Source organism: Octopus sinensis, linkage group LG1 (genome assembly GCF_006345805.1).
Source record: "Octopus sinensis linkage group LG1, ASM634580v1, whole genome shotgun sequence".
In the NCBI taxonomy this organism is placed as follows: domain Eukaryota; kingdom Metazoa; phylum Mollusca; class Cephalopoda; order Octopoda; family Octopodidae; genus Octopus; species Octopus sinensis.
The window spans coordinates 57766025-57785352 of record NC_042997.1 but is presented as its reverse complement, the minus strand read 5'-3'; the positions used below and the strand labels follow the sequence as shown (position 1 = coordinate 57785352).

The window sequence follows — 19328 nt, the reverse complement described above, 5'->3', positions numbered from 1 at the left end:
ATGTAAATATACGAAGAGTTAAAAGGAAATACATTATTTCTTTTTAAGAAAAAGAGGAGAAATTTTTGAGAATACTGGTCAGATATATTAGGCAGATTCCATAAATGGTAATTGAATTTTTTGGCAAATCTAGGCGTGTCTTGTTTCCTAGTTTCAGTTCTCTCTAAAACCTGGTCCTAATATTTCGCTACTGCAGAGGTCAAATATTGTTTTATAACGAAGTACATTTCAGTTCAATGGACATACTGTTTTATTCCTAATTAAAAATATGTTATCATTTCATATCAGTATCCATAACTATGAAATTATATATATAAATGCGTAAAATAACTAATTCCAGAAGATTTATAAGCGTTAACAAATTTGGGCTGATCACCGTTCCATAACAAAAGACGAACATAACTATTTCAACCAATCAACTCACATCTTGCATTAAGTGGTAGGTTAGTGAAAATTTCCCTTAATTTAGGGTTTAAGAAATAAGGTTATTTTTCTTTCCAAAATGTATTCTTTTTCGGAAAGCCAATACCCTTTCCGATAGCTAAGGATCATATTATTCCAATGGATTATAAGGCTGATTTACTCCTCATTATGATCTAATATAAATTTTGCGAGTTAAGGTAAGTTCTCTCCGGTAAAAGCTGAGAGGCATTTTACACTTTTTTAGTTCGACATCTCGTCATTCCTTTTTTACTGTTTTATTCCTTGATGATCAAACTGTTAATATTTATTCATAATTATGCTCAAATGAAGACTTGTGAACTTTATTTCTACGCTAACATAAAAGTGTGAACTTAGCTGTAATTCTGTCTTAGTGAAAAACTATACAAAATTGTATGTACCCTCATATATATTCTAGCCATTAAATTTTATATTATTCTCAAGTTTCAGAGTTTTATATTGCTATTTACAGGGAAATGCACATTCATTTATGTACACTGTTGAAATGGATGCACTGTCACTCAATGATGTTTTTTTTAAAACTATAATGTGTGGTCGTAAGTGGAATAACTTGGCGAAAATTCTAAATCCTAAAGTAATGTGACTACAATCTAGTGGAACTCATTGACTGCACAGTAAGCAAATTGCTCTCTTCATTAAAATACTAACTATACGTCTTACACATACACAACATGTTTACCTATGATATTCAGTAACTTACTTATTTTCTTTATTAATAAAAATAATAATAATAATAATTACTCCGTTCCACTCCCATTTTTACGAAATCTCCCCAAACAAGATATTCTAGTCGATTGAAATTTCCTTGATTTTTTCCCCTGAACTCGTAATGATATATATATATATATATATATATATATATTGCGAGAGATGAAGATAAACACAAGCTTATATTATTAGTTCCTTCGTACATTTCACCATATTTTGTTACTTAAGAAAGGAGTGTTTGCCATACAGCCATATCCTTCCAATGAATTTATAATCATATGTGTAAGAAATCACTTATTGCTAACCATTGCATTTATGTTTACCAGTATTTTAATACAGTGTTGTCATTGTTTGTTCGTATCAAATGGATGTATAGTTTAACTTTGAGATTTTGTCTGAAAAAGCTAAGCAAAGAATCTTCGTTATCGTTCGAATTACTAAGAATAACAGCCTAATCTCCCTTAAATCTCATCCTACCGTATTTATTAACAGAAGGACAAGTTGGATAATGTATTCGTAGGCATCTATAGAAAGCCAAGATGGTTCTGGTTTAGCATCTTTCATCGTAGAACTGTTTCATTAGGGCAGACATTGGTGTAATCATATTTATAGTAGCAAGATCAGCCTGATAATTCAGGGCAGCTAAGTTCATGAATCTTGTTGGATAAGATGCTACGTGTTACGTCACTAACATCTTTACCAGTGATTGTATATATATGTATATATACACAAACATACTCATAGACACATACATCCATGTATGTTTATATGTGTGTATGTATATATGTTCATGTATGCATATGTTTCATATGTATGTATGTATGTGTATGCATGTGTGTGTGTGTGTGTGTATGTATATATATATATATATATGTATATATATATACATACACACACACTTAAATGTGTGTGTATTAATATCACTGTATTGGCCAACTATTGGGTGTTATACACCCCTGGTCTCATGCACTTCTTTGCATTGATGTAGCTTTCAAATATTGCTACTCCAATGGCTAGATAGGCAGGCCAACATTCCCTCTCAACAGAACCTCAGCCCATCACAGGGGTACCGATTTTCAGCTGAGTAGACTGGAGCAATGTGAAATGAAATGTTCTGCTCACAAACACAACACACTGCTGGTCTAGGAATCGAAACAACAATCTTGTGATTGTGAGTGCAACACCGTAACCACTAGGCCATGCATGTTCACATGTATATGTACATGTATATATGTACATATATGTGTATGTTAATGTGTATCTGTATACATGTGTGTGTATTTGTGTGTATATTCATATAATATATATATATATCATCATTTAACATATGTTGTCCATGCTGGTATGCTGGAAAGCTGTGCCAGTCTCTAATCTGACTTGGCATGGTTTTCTACAGCTGGATGCCCTTCCTAATATCAACCACTCTGAGAGTGTAATAGGTACTTTTATATACCACTGGCATGAGTGCCATTTGTGTGACACTGGGGTGCATTTACGTGCCACTGGCATGGATACCAATTTGCGTGACACCAGTATCTGCCACAACTGCAATTTTGTTTGGCTTGGGAAGAATAAGGCCATCTTCTTGCAAACAAAAAAAAAAAGACTCCTCAATTCATTGATATTTAGCATAGCCACTTATGGAGCAGAATGCTGGATTATTAAGAAAATTGATGTGCAATGAGTGACTCTGCACGTACAGCAGATTGTAAGCATCTTGAGAGGAAAATTGGGCATAAGTGGCATCAGATGTGGTGTTCAAGAGAGGAGACTGCACTGGTGTGGTCATGATGGTCATATGATGCATATGGATGAGGACAGTTGTGTAAAGAAGTGCTTATCTCTAACTGTGGAGGTAATCAGTGGAAGAGGTAGACCCAGGAAGATAAGGGTTGAGGTGGTGAAGCATGATCTTCAGATGTTGAATCTCATGGAGGCGATGACTAGTTGTGCTTGAGGAGACACGTTAAGCCGAGTGAAATTGTAGTCGTGGTCAGTAGTTGGCATTAGGAAGCATCCAGCCATAGAAACCAAGTCAAATCAGACTGGAGCCTAATACAGCTTTCAGGCTTACCAGTCCCAGTCAAACTGTCTATCTCATACCAGTGTGCAAAATGGATGAGGATGAAAATACAAGCATTTTCACAATGGAATTTTAGACACGTTCTTAGATTAGGTTGGACAGATAAAAGAACTAATGAGTGGGGTCTTTGCAAGATAAAGTGCCAGGAAAGACTGTTAAATACTAAAAGGAAAAGAAAATGGACCTTCACCAGCCATATACTTAGAAGACAAGACCATGACAAGTTCCTGTAAATAGATGTGACATGTGGCAAAAGAACAAGAGTGAGGCCTAAAACAAGATTTAAACACAGATTTAAACACAGAACTATGCAGACTGACACAGGACAGATATGGGTGAAGGGCTGCAGTGGTTCAATTATTTGACACTTTTATCTAGAGAGAGGGAGAGAGAAAGATATATGCTTGTGTGTATTTATACATATGCATGTGTGTGTATTAGGAAGAATATTCAGCTGTAGAAACCATGCCAAAACAGACATGGAGCCTGAACAGCTTTTCAGCTGGTCAGCTCCTGTCAAACTGTCCAACCCATGTCAGCATGGAAAACAGATGTTAAATGATGTTGATATAGATGTATATTTGTGTTGCCTCATCATGACAGTGTGACAGTTGCAAATGAGTGTCATTCATTTCAAGTATTCTTCAAAGATATGCCTGGCCATGGGGTAATACTACCTTTCTTGGAAACAGGTAAGGGTCAGTGACATCCAACCATAGAAAATCTGCCTCCATAAGCTCTGCCTGACCCATGCAAGCATAGAAAAGTGGACATTAAAGTGGTGATGATAATATACATATGTATATTTGTTAGAACTAACAAGATAAATAGAACTCAATATATGAGTATGTATATTTTATTTTTCATAATCAGTGAGGCACATGGCTTAGTGGTTAGGATGTTGCACTTATAATTGTAAGGTCATGGGTTTCATTCCCAGACTAAGTGATACATTGTGTTCTTGAGCAAAACATTTCATCTTGTGTTGCTCTATGATCACTTTGTCTATCAGACGTGTGGTATAGTGTGTATCTGTACAGGTAATGTTGATTTAATGCATGGAGTGAGCTAATGTGCGTCATGAACATCTGATCATTATAAACAAATCATCCAAGCAGATTAGTTCCACAAGAAATTGTAGAAACAGCTTTCTTAGGCTTGAAAGACTACCATACATTTATAATCAGCAGAATTTAGAAAGTGATTCAAGGCCATGCATGAAACTCTTGGCCCTTGAGTACTTTGTAACTTCTACTGAATAATAAAATATATGGATTTATATTGATATCATCATCATCGTTTTAACATCCACTTTTCTATGCTTGCCTGGGTCAGAAGGTATTTGTTATTGCAGATTTTTTACTGCTGGATGTCATTCCTATCACCAACTAACACCTGTTTCCAAGCAAGATATTTCACCAAGCCTGGACATATTTTCAGATAACTAACGTCACTTGTATGACTGTAATACTTGTTTATAACTAAAGGAAGGTGTCAAGGCAAGGAGACTCAAACAAATCCACATGCATGTATATATATTTGTGTGTGTGTATATCTGCGATGAGGAATCGGTTTCTGACTGAAGAACGAAGGCTTTGAATGACCCGTCTGTCTCTTATGTTCGTCCCTTCGTGTATTTCACGTTATTTATTTATGTAAAGGTTTATTATATTATTATTATATATATATATATATATATACTTTATTATAAAATTGTTACAGTTTCATGTGTGTGTGTATGTATATATGTGTGTGTGTATGCTTATATGTGTATGTAAGCACAGTTGTGGCTGTGTGGTAAGAAGTTTGCTTCCCAACCACATGGATCCAGGTTCAGTTCCACTGTGTGGCACCTTGCGCAAATGTCTTCTACTATAGCCTCAGGTTGATCAAAGCCTTCTGAGTGAATTTGGTAGATGGAAATTGAAAGAAGCCTGTCATATATGTCTGTGTTTGTCCCCTATCCCCCATCACTGCTTGACAACCAGTGTTGGTGTGTTGACATCCCTGTAACTTAGCAGTTGAGCAAAAGAGACCAAGAGAATACTAGGCTTCAAAATATAAGTTCTGGGGTCAATTTGTTCAACTAAAACACCTCAAGGTAGTGCTCCAGCATGGCCTCAGTTATATGCCTGAAACAAGAAAAACAAAAAAAACACACATATATATATATCTTGAGGGTATTCAAAATGTATAACCCAATGAGGTTGGCGATTTCAGCCCTATCAAAGCTCCACATAGAGACATCAAACAATGGATCACCATTTTTCTTCACCCAGAAGGAATTGCGTAGACTAGAGTTGACTTTTTAGCGTTCATGATGATTCTGATGTCAAGATCACTTATGCTGGTAAATTGTTCGGCAAAAGTTAGGGCCTTCAGGAGGAGTTGATAGTATCAAGAATAGGCTTGCAAATGATACCTATCTCACTTTCGAAGGGGTTGATCAGCCTGCATTTGGGATTAAAGAAGAAATTAGTGTAACATGGTGGGGGTTGCGTGGTGAGGCGATCCACACGATCCTAGGCACAGAAATGGCTAAGAAATTTACTCCTAAATGATATGGTTTCTGGTTCACTTCCATTACATGGCACTTTGGATGTCTTCTACTATACTCCTGGGTTGAACTAGCCTTGTGAGTGGATTTGGTTGGTGGAAGCTGAAATGATCCATTACACACACACACACACATATTCATATATGTGTGTGTATCTCCATCACATGATAGTTCTTAAATAAGTGTTACTGTCATATAAGCAGTTTCATTCATTTCCAATATTCAGTGTAAACATGTTTGGGCATGGGAAATTATTACTTTGCTTGGAAACATGAGAATCAGCAACAGGAAAGGCATCCAGCCATAAAAAATTTGCCAAAATAACCTTCAACCAAGTCATGCAAGCATGGAAAAATAGACATTTAAATGATAGATATGTGTGTGTATTGAAAAATTGCTATTTCAAATGAGTTAGTATAATAGTTAATCAATGCTTAGAACTCTATGTAAAGCCATGTATATCCAAATTCCAATCAAGTATAAACATAATTTGTCCTCTGGTTTTTCTTTTGGTTGTTTACAGAGTGTTAATCTGGGAGCAGAATAAAACAGATTTAGTTTACTTTTTATCCTAGCGTTGTAAATTACATACTCTTTACATGTGCTTTACCAGCGATTGTATGTTGTAATTGTTATGTAGATGATTGCATAATCACATTGAAATGCCGGATCTTCGGAAGAAAGTGGTAATTTAATCCATAGTTATTTACCGGCCTTACTTGGTTGGTGATGTTAAATATGAACTGTAGTGTAAATTTAGGAGAACGTTCTTTGTACAAATAGTTCAGAAAAGAGGAAGGTTATATTTTTTTTTATTTTGTCAGTGAGATAAATATAGAAAAATCAAATGCAAATGCAATGGTAGTTAAGATATCGAAGGAAAAAAGGAAATTCAACACTTGAACTGTTATGGATCAAAGTAAATTTCAAGTTATCAGTGGTAAATTGTTCAGAAGTTAGTGTAAAGAAAAAGAAGCTGGAATTCAGTATATGAAAAATAAATCTATGTACTTCTCACACATGCATGTTCTCACACCCATATATCAGGTTTAGTAAAAAATAAGCAACATTTTGAACTATGAAGAATTTGTACTGGACTTTTGCAGAGTTTTGAATTTGTTTTAAACATGTTTTTGCAATTGTCTGATAATGCAGATATAGATTTGCTCAAATGCATCAATAAATTAACATTGATATTCTTTCACCGTTGTTACTATCATCTGAAACGGAACTGTCAAAGCATGATATTCAAGCAATTTTGCTATTCAACTTCAAAAAAGGACGTAAAGCAGCGGAAACTGTTCATGATATCAGTGAAACATTTGGTGAGGAAATGACCAGTGAGTGGTCAGCTCAAAAACGGTTTTGGTTTAAACGATTTTGCAGTGGAAACCTGAGTCTTGAAGATCATGAGCTTTGTGGACACTCATCTGTCACTGATGATGGTCAATTAAAGACCGTCATTGAGAAAGATCCACATAAAAACCGCTTGAGAACTGGCAAAAGAGCTTCAAGTTAGCCAGAAAACTGCCTGCAACCATTTGCATGCAATTGGAAAATCAAAAAAAGCTTGACAAATGGGTACCACACAATTTGAATGAAAATCAGAAAATGTGCAGATATAAAATTTGTTTGTTGCTTCTCTGTAACCAGACCAATCCATTTCTCAGTGGTATTGTAACTTGCAATGAAAAGTGAGTTCTGTACAATAATAAAAAAACGTTCTTTGCAGTGGTTGGATCAAAATGAAGCACCAAAATCTTTCCCTAAACCCGAGCTGTTCAAAATGAAGATTATGGTGACTGTTTGGTGGTGTACTGCTGGATTCATCCATTGTAACTTCTTAAAACCATTACTTTTTAAAACATATTGCCATGAAATTGCCAAAAAGAATGAAAAACTGCTATTCCTCCATCCCAGTCTGGTCAACAGAAGAGGGCCAATCATTCTTCATGACAATGCTTGACCACACATTTCACTAATGATGCTCCAGAAGTTGAGGGAACTTGGCTACGAAGTTCTTCCCCACTCTGTATATTCCTCAGACATTTCTCCTACTGACTACCACTTTTTCAAGCACCTTGATGGTTTCCTGCAAGAGAAGGAGTTAAAAAATCAAACCGATGCTGAAAGTGTATTCAAAGAGTTCATCAGCTCCAGAACTTCAGATATTTATGTTACCAGAATAAACAAACTTGTAACTTGTTGGCAAAAATGTGTTGATTGTAATGGTATTTGCTTTGATGAATAACATTTCTACATTGTTGAAATGTATTGTGATGAATTTCATGTTTCAAAACGTTGCTTACTTTTTACTCAGCCTAATACATTTATAACATTTTATTTACTTACACCTACCGAGATATGATTATAACTGTAAATCTGAGCATACACATATACAAAAAGTAGCATAAGTTTAAATATACACTCACATGCATGTATACACAGTTAATCTCTACCTCTTCAAACAAAACATTTTTGAAGATATTGTAGAATATGGTAACTCTTATAAAATGATTAAGTATAATGATATATAACACACTAAAAATAACATAAACTCTATAGTTACCCTATAAATCTGTATATCCCTAAAACATGAGATTCAAAATGTGGTAAGCAATGTTACAATATCTGTAACACCCACAACTCTTCATTTCATTGACCCCAAAAGGATGAAAGTAAAGTTTTCCTTGATGGAACTTGAACTCAGAATGTAAAAATAGGTAAAATGCTACTTATCATTTTGTCTGGTGTGCTGACAATTCTTCCAGCTCACTGCCTATAATAATAATGATGATTTCAAGTTTTTGTACAAGGCCAGCAAGTTCAAGGGATGGGGTAAGTCAATTATGTCAACCCCAGTATTTAAATGTTACTTATTTTATTAACCCCAAAAGGATGAGAAAGGCAAAGTTGTCCTCAGTGGCATTTGAACTCGGAACATAAAGATGGATGAAATGCTGCTGAGCATTTTGTCCAGTGTGCTAACAATTCTGCCACTTCACTGCCTATAATAATGGTGCCACATAAAAAGCACCCAGTACACTCTGTAAAGTGGTTGGTATTAGGAAGGGCATCCAGCCATAGAAACCAAGCCAAAACAGACTTTGAAACCTGGTGCAGACTCTGGCCTTGCTAGTTCCTATCAAGCCATCCAACATACTAGCATGAAAAATGAATGTCAAATGTTAATGATGATGACAACATACATGAATTCAACCTCTTTACAATAAGTACTGGGGTTGATTTGTTCGACTAAAACCCTTTAAGACAGTGCCCCAGCATGGTTGCAGTCTGATGACTGAAACAAGTAAAAGATAAGATGGGTTTTTTTTGTGTGTGTATATATATATATATATATATGTATATGTATGTATATGTATGTATATCATTTAACATCGATCTTCCATGCATGCATGGGTAGAACTATATATATATACACACACACACACACACACATAAATCATTGGCCAAATCATTTAAGTTTATCTAAAACAGGTTTGGTAAGTTCTCGGAATTTTTTTTTTCTCTCTCTCTCTCTCTCTCCTTGAGACAGGTACATGTATATATTGTTGTTTCATATAAAGAAATAGAGATTAACGATGTGTATATGTGGACATAAATTTGAATTTACACTGCTTTGCATAAAGGTATATATTAAGACATGAATATACACATGTTGGTATGTGAAAGTAAATAAAAAGTTATGTACGAGATCTGATCAAAAGGTATCAGGACTAGTGCTATAAAAAGAAAACTACAACACATATCAATTTGGCATTTAATCTCCTTTGAAGTAGTTCCCTTTTGAAGCTATATACTTTATCCTGTGTCATTTCCATTGATGGAAGCATTCCTGGAACTCCTTTTTTGAAATAGTGAGCAGCTTCTTCATCACATTCTCTTGGATTTTTTTCAATGTCTCAAAATCCTGTTCTTTTCAAGTGGGATTTGATTTTTGGAAAGTTTCTTGGCTATAATAAACTTCAAACTGTATCTCTTTCCATGCACACACACACATACACATATTTTCCCTGCCATGGTCACTGATAGAACCTCTGTGGTGTTGTGAGACAACCAAGCCCTTCACATTATACTGCCAACCACTGCTATAAACAATGGAAGTGAGCAAAAACGTTATAACAAGTTTAAGGTCAATCTGAGCCAAGTGGCTTAACTCTGCTTACTTTAGCTCTGCTTCCATAACAGCAGTCCTAATACATTTTTATCAGATCTCATATGTATATGGGTCTGTGTGAGCATGCATGCATATGTGTATGTGAGTGAGTAGATATGTATGTCTGCTTCTTACAAACAAAATTCCACCCTCTTTTTTGTTATTACAATCTTCTGAACCATTTATCATTGTTAACTTGGAATTAATCTTTGATCTCTGACAGTTTAGGTGTTGATATTCCATTTTTCCCTTTGACATCTTGACTACTCTCCCTTCTTTATCTTTATTTCACTGTGATAAAATAAAAATAATAACCTTCCTTTTCTTAAATGCTACATACAAAGTAATTTCTAAATAAATGCAGTTCTTATTCAACATTGCCATCCAAGTAAGGTTGGTAAATAACTATGGTTTAAATTACTATCTCCTTCTGAAGATCTGGCATTTCAATGTGATTGTGCAATCATCTATATAACAATTACTGCAGAACATACTAATATTTGCTGGTGAAACACATGTTAAGATTATGTAATTTATAATGAAAAGATTAACTAAATCTGTTTTATTTTCCTCTCGTACATTACACACACACACACACACACACACACACAGGGTTGGCCAAGGGTCACCTGACAGTAAATGAAAACCATTTAATTCCAAAATTTATTTGTGTTTAACAACTGAATGAATTTAGTAAAAGCATTTAAATATGAAACATGAAAATTGTTCAAACTGCAGTCCTCCTTGAGCAACACATTTTCCCCATCGAGTCAATACAGAATTACAGATAGTATTTATGAATTTTGATCTGATGTCAGGTGCCTTCTGCCCCTCCACAGAGATAATGATGCAGGCATGGTAATGTGGTTAAGAAGTTCGCATTTCCAGCCACATGGTTTCAGATCCAATCCCACTGCATGGGCAAGTGTCTTCTACTATAACCCTCGGCTGACTAAAGCCTTGCAAGTGGATTTAGTAGATGGAAACGGAAAGAAGCCTGTTGTATATGTGTATGAATGTATACTGGTCTAGATATCACATGATGGTTGCAAGTGAACACCACTATCATGTCTTCAGTGAAAATAAGTTTGGATAAAGGAAAATATTTGCTTACTCAGAAACAAATGAGAAAAGGGCACTGGCTGTTGAAAATTTGCCCCAGCAAATTCTCTCAGATCTATGAAAGCAAGGAAGCGTGAACATTGTCATGATTATATATATATATATATATATATATATATATATATATATATATATATATATATATATATAATGTATGTGTACACTAACACACCAGTATTTTGCGAGTAAAATATAGTTGACAGAAACTGTAAAAAGCCTGTTGTGTGTGTGTATGGCAGTGAAACATGGGCTGTGACAGCCAAGGATATGTGTGAGCTTGAAAGAAATGAAGTGCATGTTCAACAGAGTGTAAGCATCTTGAGAGAAAAGTTGGGCATAAGAGGCATTAGATGTGGTATGCAAAAGAGACGACTGCACTGGTGTGGTCATGTGATGTGTATGGACAAGGACAGCTGTATAAAGAAGTGCTAATCTTTAACTGTGGAGGGAACCTGTGGTAGAGGTAGACCCAGGAAGACATGGGTCAAGCTGGTGAAGCATGATCTTCGAACTTTGGACTTCACAGAGGCAATGACTAGTGACTGAGACCTTTGGCGATATGCTGTGCTTGAGAAGCCCCATCAAGCCAAGTGAAACTGTAGTCATAGCCAATGCTGGTGTCACATAACTTGCACCTGTGCTAGTAGCACGTAAAAAGCACCTTTCGAGCTTGGTCTTCATGAAGACAAAGTGGCCAATGCTGGTGGCACTTGAAAAGCTCCTTTTGAGTGTTGGGCCTCACAGAGGCAGTGACAAATGACTGGGACCTTTGGCTTTATGTTATGCTTCAGAAGAAGACCGATCAAGCCAAGTAAAATCACAGTCCTGGCAGATACTGGTGTCATGCAAATGGCACCCGTGCCAGTGGCATGTAAAAGTACCCATTACACTCTTGTATTGGTTGGCATTAGGAAGGACATCCAGCTGTAGAAACCATGCCAAATCAGACTGGAGTCTGGTGCAGCTCCCCGGCCCCAGTCTAACTGTCCAAACTGATGCCAGCATGGATAATGGACATTAAATGATGATGATGATAATATATACGTGCATACACTTTTCTTATTGAACCTGAAACTGACAGTTTGCCTAGTAACTTGAGTTTCACACCATATTTGTTCATATCTCACATTTTACAATCATCATCCTTTTTGTGCTGCCACCCATTCCTCACTCTTCTCCAGCCTACTTGCTAATGACATCTATTGCTCTCTTACTCAGTTCTCTCTCACAACAGCAAACATGTAGCTGCTGTCATTGCCTCCCTAGTTCAATCAATCTCCCATTACTCTATCCTTTATCACTCTCACCTTTTTCAAAAGATTCTCCCCTCATATTCATGCTCCTCTCACCTACTCACCTTGATATACTATAGAAAGCCTTCTGGTATTTTAACCATATTACAGCTAATTTCTTTTGTTTGTTACTGTTTTTCTCTCTATCCTATTAGTAGCTGCTTTATACAGTACCATACTTTCTTTTTTCCTTCAACTTGCCTAGGCATTATATTTGTAGTGTAATAGCTAAGAGAACAAAACTTTACTGCTTTATTCTGCAGTTGTTTGATAAAAATTCACATACAACAAACTGTCCTATAACAAGTATCAGCAATAACAACCAATCCCTCTTGTGTATAAATTTTGTTTTCACTATAAAACACTAGGTTGTACCACTACATTGAGACCCAACTACACTTTAGCTGAGAAAATATATTGCATGTATTGAAATAATTTTCATGTGAAAGGAAAGCTGAAGGATTGTAAAAGACACTTTGTAAAAATTATTCATATTGCCCTTCCCTACCTACTTGCTTGTCAACACTTGTGTGGACAAGAGAGAGAAAAGTCAAGTTAAACCTTGCAGAACCAAACAATATCTTAATTTTTTGCAGATTTTAATTTTTTACTATTTTTACAACACTAAATGCATACATTACAACTGCGAGCTAGTTGGCTTTTGTTTTTCCCAGGCAGCAGAAATAACAAAAATTCTGAAAGTGATAATATAAATTTAACCAGTTTATAACTTTGTTAAATCAATTTTTTGATACCCTTATCAATATGGCAAGCAATTATAGAATTCCTAAAAAAATAAAGTGCTGGTGAACATGTTTTGTTTGATGAAAAATGTTTTTTTTTTTAAATGGATAATAAGTGCATTTGTCTTATTTGCAATTAACAAGTAGCCATTCATAAAAAAATATCTCCAAAAATGCTTTGTTCATTATTGCTGTGACCAAGGCCCCTGCCTCTGGCTTGATCTCCCAATCAGTTCCACAACCAACCATTGATAGGTACATACATTTTTGGTAATGAAGTCCAAAGTTTCTTAAGGTAATCTCTCACCTATTCTGCTGTCTCTTGGATGTAATAATCAACACAGGAACTCATGGATTCCTTTATCCTATCCACCTTTTCTAAGATAGTTTTTAAAATTGCTGCCATTATTTTTGGTACAGACTTTAATCCAAACATGGCTCTGATTAGACAGTACATTCTATGTTGATAGTTTACCAGTTGGTACTGTGTGAAGGCACATAGCTCAGTGGTTAGAGCATCGGGCTCGCAATCATGAGGTAGTGAGTTTAATTCCAGGACCTGTGGGGGGGGGGGTTGTTCTTGAGCGAGACACTTTATTTCACATTATTCCAGTTCACTCAGGTGTAGAAATGAGTTGCAACATCACTGGTGCCAAGCTGCATTGGCATTTGCCTTTCCCTTGAATGACATCAATGGTGTGGAGAGGGGAAGCTGGTATGCATGGGCGATTACTGGTTTTCCATAAACATCCTTGCCCAGACTTGTGCTTCGGAGGGTAACTTTCTAGGTGCACTCTCATGGTCATTCATGACAGAAGGGGGTCTTTACTCTTTACTTTCACAACATTTTAGTCACTTGGAACTTGTAAAGAAGCTGGTTTTAGGTCAACAGTTGTAGCTACTCCTGTCATCTGTGACCATGTTCAAACGCTCTCTCCATATATGTACATTGCATCACAGCTCCTGTGACGTGTTATGTGATGATTCAACTTCCTATAGTCAAACACTAGTCTTACCTTGTTCTTTGTTAGCTGAGCTACTGTCATCAATGGCAGTTACCTCATCAAAATTCCAAACCTACAAGACAATGCAAGATTAATTCAAAACATGTGAATAAATACTTTGGACAGAATATGTGATTGCTAAAGAGTTAAACTTTCATTCTTCCATTTATCATCTTCCCCAAGAGTTGTTATTCTTTAATTCCCCTACTCTAATTATATTCTTCTCTCAATTCTATAATTTCTTTCTCTCTTCCAGTCCTTTCTCTCCCTGTTCACTTACCATTACTCCTATTTGTTTACTGGGACTGTCTCTGTTTGCCATACGTTGTCACAATGACTGACACATTTAATTGGATCTATTTTCTCTCTATTTTTATTTTCTTTTATATTTCTCCTTTCTCTTCTGAGTCACTCTACTTCCTCTTTCTTTCCACCCCCTCTCTTTCCTTTTCTCTTTTCCTTATCTTGCCTACATTTTATTGTTTACGCTTTAATTTGTTTCCTCTCTTTTTCCTTTATTTATTTATAAATACTTTGTCAACCAATATACATTTAAATGTAAGAAGCTTTTTTTCCGCCAAATTTTAAATATATATTGGCCTATATTTTAATAAGAGACATTTTTTTTTTCCTTTTGAAAACCAGCAGTGCAAAACATAATTGTTATGTGTGTGTACATATATATATATATGTGTGTTTCCCTGTCAATTGCTCTTTAATCTTTCATCACTTAATCATTTTATTGAAACGTTTAACTGTTTTTATGCATCTTTTAAAAACTGTCTGTGGATATTTATATCGTGAACATCAAAAATTCAGAATCTACAAAACATATTTTTTAAAAGTTTGTTTTAATTTTTTTTAATTATAATTTTTTTTTTTAATTTAAAGTTAAAAAAATTTTTTTTTTTTGTCTATAAGTGTAATTTATTCCCATCAGAAGAGCATAAATATAATTTTGTTACATTTCAATACATTACCTGTTTCACTTTTTGAAATCTTAAAATGCTTTTACTTCTATTTTAGTTTATTAAGGATGGAAATACAATATACATATGTGTAAATATAATATATATATATATATATGCAAACATACAGGTGTAGTTGTGTGGTAAGAAGTTTTTTTCCCAACAACATAGCTCCAGGTTCACTCCCACTGCTGCGTGGCACCCTCGGCAAGTGTTTTCTGCTCTAGCCAACCAATGCCTTGTGAGTGGATTTGGTAGATGGAAACTAAAAGAAGCCTGTTGTGTGTGTGAGTGTGTGTGTATACACATAGGATAGATATACAAACATTTATGTGTGTCTGTGTTTGGCCCCTGTTGCTGCTTGACAGTTGGTGTGTTTACATCCCCATAAATTAGTGGTTTGGCCAAAGAGACCAATAGAATAAGTACCAGACTTAAAAGAAAATAAGTATTGGGGTTGATTAGTTTGACCAAAATTCCTCAAAGTGATACCCCAGCATGGCTATAGTCTAGTGATTGAAACAAAAAGTGAAAGAGAAATGCAATATATATATTATAAACTTCAAATGCAAACTGAATACATATTCAAAAAAAGAAAGAGTACTAGGATTCTCAATCTCTGAAACCTTCATCTGTCTCTGTTTTTAATGAAAAAGGAATATTTAAAAAATTAAAATACCTGTTTTTGGCAGATTCTGAATCTCTGATATTCAAAACATAATAATTCAAATAGCTTTTTTTTTTATATATATTATAATCAAAAAATTGGAAGATTTAAGCAATCCATGTCAAAATGAATAGGTATCAATCTCTCTCTCTCTCTTTCTCTTCTTTACTCATTTCTCCCCATCTTCCTGTTTGCAACATTCTATCAGTGTCTGTCTGTCTCTCTCTCTCTCTCTCTCAACTTATTTCTGTCACTCACACACACACCAAAAATCTTACGAAGCAAATGCAAAAATTAAGTAAAACCTCTGTCTTTAATAAGATTACTTTAAGCCCAGTTAGTTCTATGTCTTGCATCCAGATTTGGAACACATTATCTAATTCTTCAATAGATTCAGCAATGAGAAGTAAGTCATCAATATACAGAAGTTTCCATGAACAGGCAGTCTTAAACTTCTATGTTAGAACTGGAAAACTGTAATAAATATGAAAGACTTGAGAACTGAGCTTTGATTGACATCAACCTGCATGCTAAATTCTTACTGACCTTGTTGCTAACTCTAATCTCGTTGTGTGTATGTATGTTTGCGTGTACAAGCATCACCTGCATAATGGAAGCATTGCATTCCTGAAAATCTTGCCATAATGCTAAATTTATTTTGTGTTGACTGACTTCCATGTTAAAAATGGTAGTAAATGGGGAAAATAGTTTTTGTGTGGAATTCCACATTATAACAAGAATTTCAGGAATGTAATAGTTCCGCAAAATGAGGGGATGTCTTTATAGTGATGTACATTCATATGTATGTATACATATACACTTACCCCTTCTCCTTCAACTTCTTGTCCTAACAGTTCAATCTGCAGGAGCTGAAGATGTGTAATAGGAAAAAGTAAAGGTCTGGTCAGTTTTTAAACCAGTATGAATGCAATAAATGGAGTGTGTGTGTTTTTTTTTTTTGTAAATTCTTATTATATTTATATATTTATTTATTTTGTAAAAAGATGTCCTTCAAGATATTGTATTCCTCCTTTACAAGACACTAAGAAAAACAATTGAATTTGCTCTCTTCAAGCTGACAGTTCATGCTATACTTCTAGTACACTGTTTCTAATCGAGAAGGGGAATGAGAATTGCAAAAAAAAGAGGTGGACAAGTTGCTTTGCAACATATCAAAGAAGGAAGAAGTATTTGGAAGCAAACTCTATTTGTCTTCTTATTAATAAAGAGTGGGGCAAATTATTTCCATAATGTAGTTGAGGAGTGGGGGGGGGGCTGAGTTTGTCAGTTTGTGGACCATTCCATTCACTGCTGCTTTAAAATGTTCCCTCTTCTCAGTGGCTTTTGCTTATGCATTGCTACATTTCAAATTAGCTGCCTTTATAATAACAAACATATTGTATCTGGCTGCATCATAATTACATAGTATCAGATTTGTTTACATGGCAACATATTTGGAGGTTTATTTATAGCTGGCACAACCATAGAGTTTTGCCTTCCCAATTTCAAAAACTTTTTAATTGGTACGTTAAATACCAATAAGGAAACTCTGCAAATTGAAATTTGGTATTAAAACTCATCTGTGTAACTTGTTTGTATTAATGTCCCAGCCAAAGCATATATCTAATATATGCTGAACAGAATCGCTTCAAATATTGAATAAAACAATGAAAGCTAAATCATAATGTGAACTGTTCTTTTCCTTTCCCCATTTTTTTCAGTTTTTAATTTGTATCTAGTTCTTTTATTGGTTAGACATGTATGGTTTGGATAGCACTTCTTTCTTTTGATTGCCCCAGAGGTTGTAAAAAGTTAGTGTGAAGAACAATCTAAAACAAGGATCAACAATTTGTGTGTATTAAGAGTCTGTGGATTGGAAATGAAATTTTTTTCTGAAATGCTAAAATGAGTTATTTGCCTTTCTGATCAGCAGATCACATTTCTACAAATAGTTTTGGAAATGAGAACTACATTGTTAATGAGGCATTCTTGAATGTCTGTGATGTCACAAAATGGTAGAGGATTGAATCAACTGAAATTTACAATAAGGCTATTACTGTTCCATCAAGTACGAGGAATTGACTTCTAAATTTCAATATTTTCCTGTTGGTTCTTGTAGATGCAATAGTAAAATCCCAAATATATAAATAGGTTTTGAGTCTGGTGATTATGATGATATTGATGTTGGTAAGTTATGTAATGGTGGTATTCAAAAGATGGATCTTCAGCACCAAATATATACCTGGTAAATTTGACTATTTGAATTTAGCAATATGATCAGCATTGAAAGAAGTTGAAAATAAGAGCTAGATGAATCCAAAAGTTCTCATCTCTGTCAAGACTGACTTACAGAGCACCTGTTGACTCTTATCTGTTAAAGTGATGAAGGAATGGAGGGAATGTTTGGCCAATTTATGTTGTATTCGTTGGTAAGTGTTCTTTGAACTTCAACTAATAGTTATAAAATAGATTAGAAATAGAAATACATATTTTAAACAGAGAAATCATAGAAATTAAATGTGCACTTAACCTTGTATAATATTTTCACGTGAAATTCTACCGAGATCAACTTTGCCTTTCATCTTTTGGGGTCGATAATTTAAGTACTAGTTGAATACTGTGGTCAATCTAATCGACTGTCACCCACCCCCAAAATTTCAGGCCTTGTGCCTAGAGTAGGAAAGAATATTTTCATGTGCGCCACTGTGTGAAAATCTATATGGCTGCTCAACTTGCTAAAAACAGCTGCTATTTCTCCCTCAAACACAGCTACTGTCTAAATTTGGGCCACATCAATGTCATACTAAATATGCTACTTGAAAAAATAAGGATTTGTTTAATCATCTTTAATCATAGGTTTACAAGATCAAGACTGTCTTGGGGGTTATACAGCAAAAACTATTTGTAAATAAATTTCGGTTCATGGTTTATTTTTATCATGGGTAGGGAAGGTTGCTTTTGGGATGGAATAGTCTATTCTTATTTTGTTGATTCAAGTTTCATAGTCTATCAGCTCGTATTTTCTTTTTCAGTTCCTCAGTTTAGCCTTATATAAAAATGATTGAGTTGATATAGTATTACTTTATCAACATGTTCGGCAAGAGTTTTGATCTGAACACTTGTATCCCATATTATGTTTTGGAAGGGGCATCTTGGTCAGAACACATTGCTGTATTAATAATTTCTGTATTCTTTCATAGTCTCTCATCAACAACTTATTTCTTAATCATTAATATTTGCTGCACCAGGAGTATGATTGAAGATTAAAAGAATAATGACGTGAATAGTAAAGCTAGTCCATGTATTTAAGATGCTTATTCCAAAATACAATATTAAATATCAGATGACTGACTGTGTTGTGAATTTACATAGTTACTGCAGATTAAAATTATTTTAGTTGATCTAATAGCCCAGTGCTTATTGAAATTAACTGAGATCCATCCATCATATATATATCCATTTCAATGTCTATTTTTCCATGCCTGCAAGAGATCAGATGGAATTTATTGAGTTAGATTTTTTCCTATACCCGGATGCCCTTCCTT

General features: G+C 34.8%; 1 protein-coding gene across 2 annotated transcripts in view; it reads left to right on the top strand.

Moving 5' to 3' along the window:
* Nucleotides 1-166: 166 nt before the first annotated feature.
* The window catches only part of LOC115218952 (kelch-like protein 20), a 36961-nt gene continuing 17799 nt past the window's right edge, over nt 167-19328 (top strand). The window contains exons 1-2 of one of the 2 annotated variants that reach the window (XM_029788985.2): nt 167-620; nt 914-1076. The gene's annotated coding sequence lies outside the window, so the exon portion shown is untranslated. The remainder of the gene's footprint in view (nt 621-913; nt 1077-19328) is intronic. The other variant, XM_029788978.2, reaches the window with a different exon arrangement.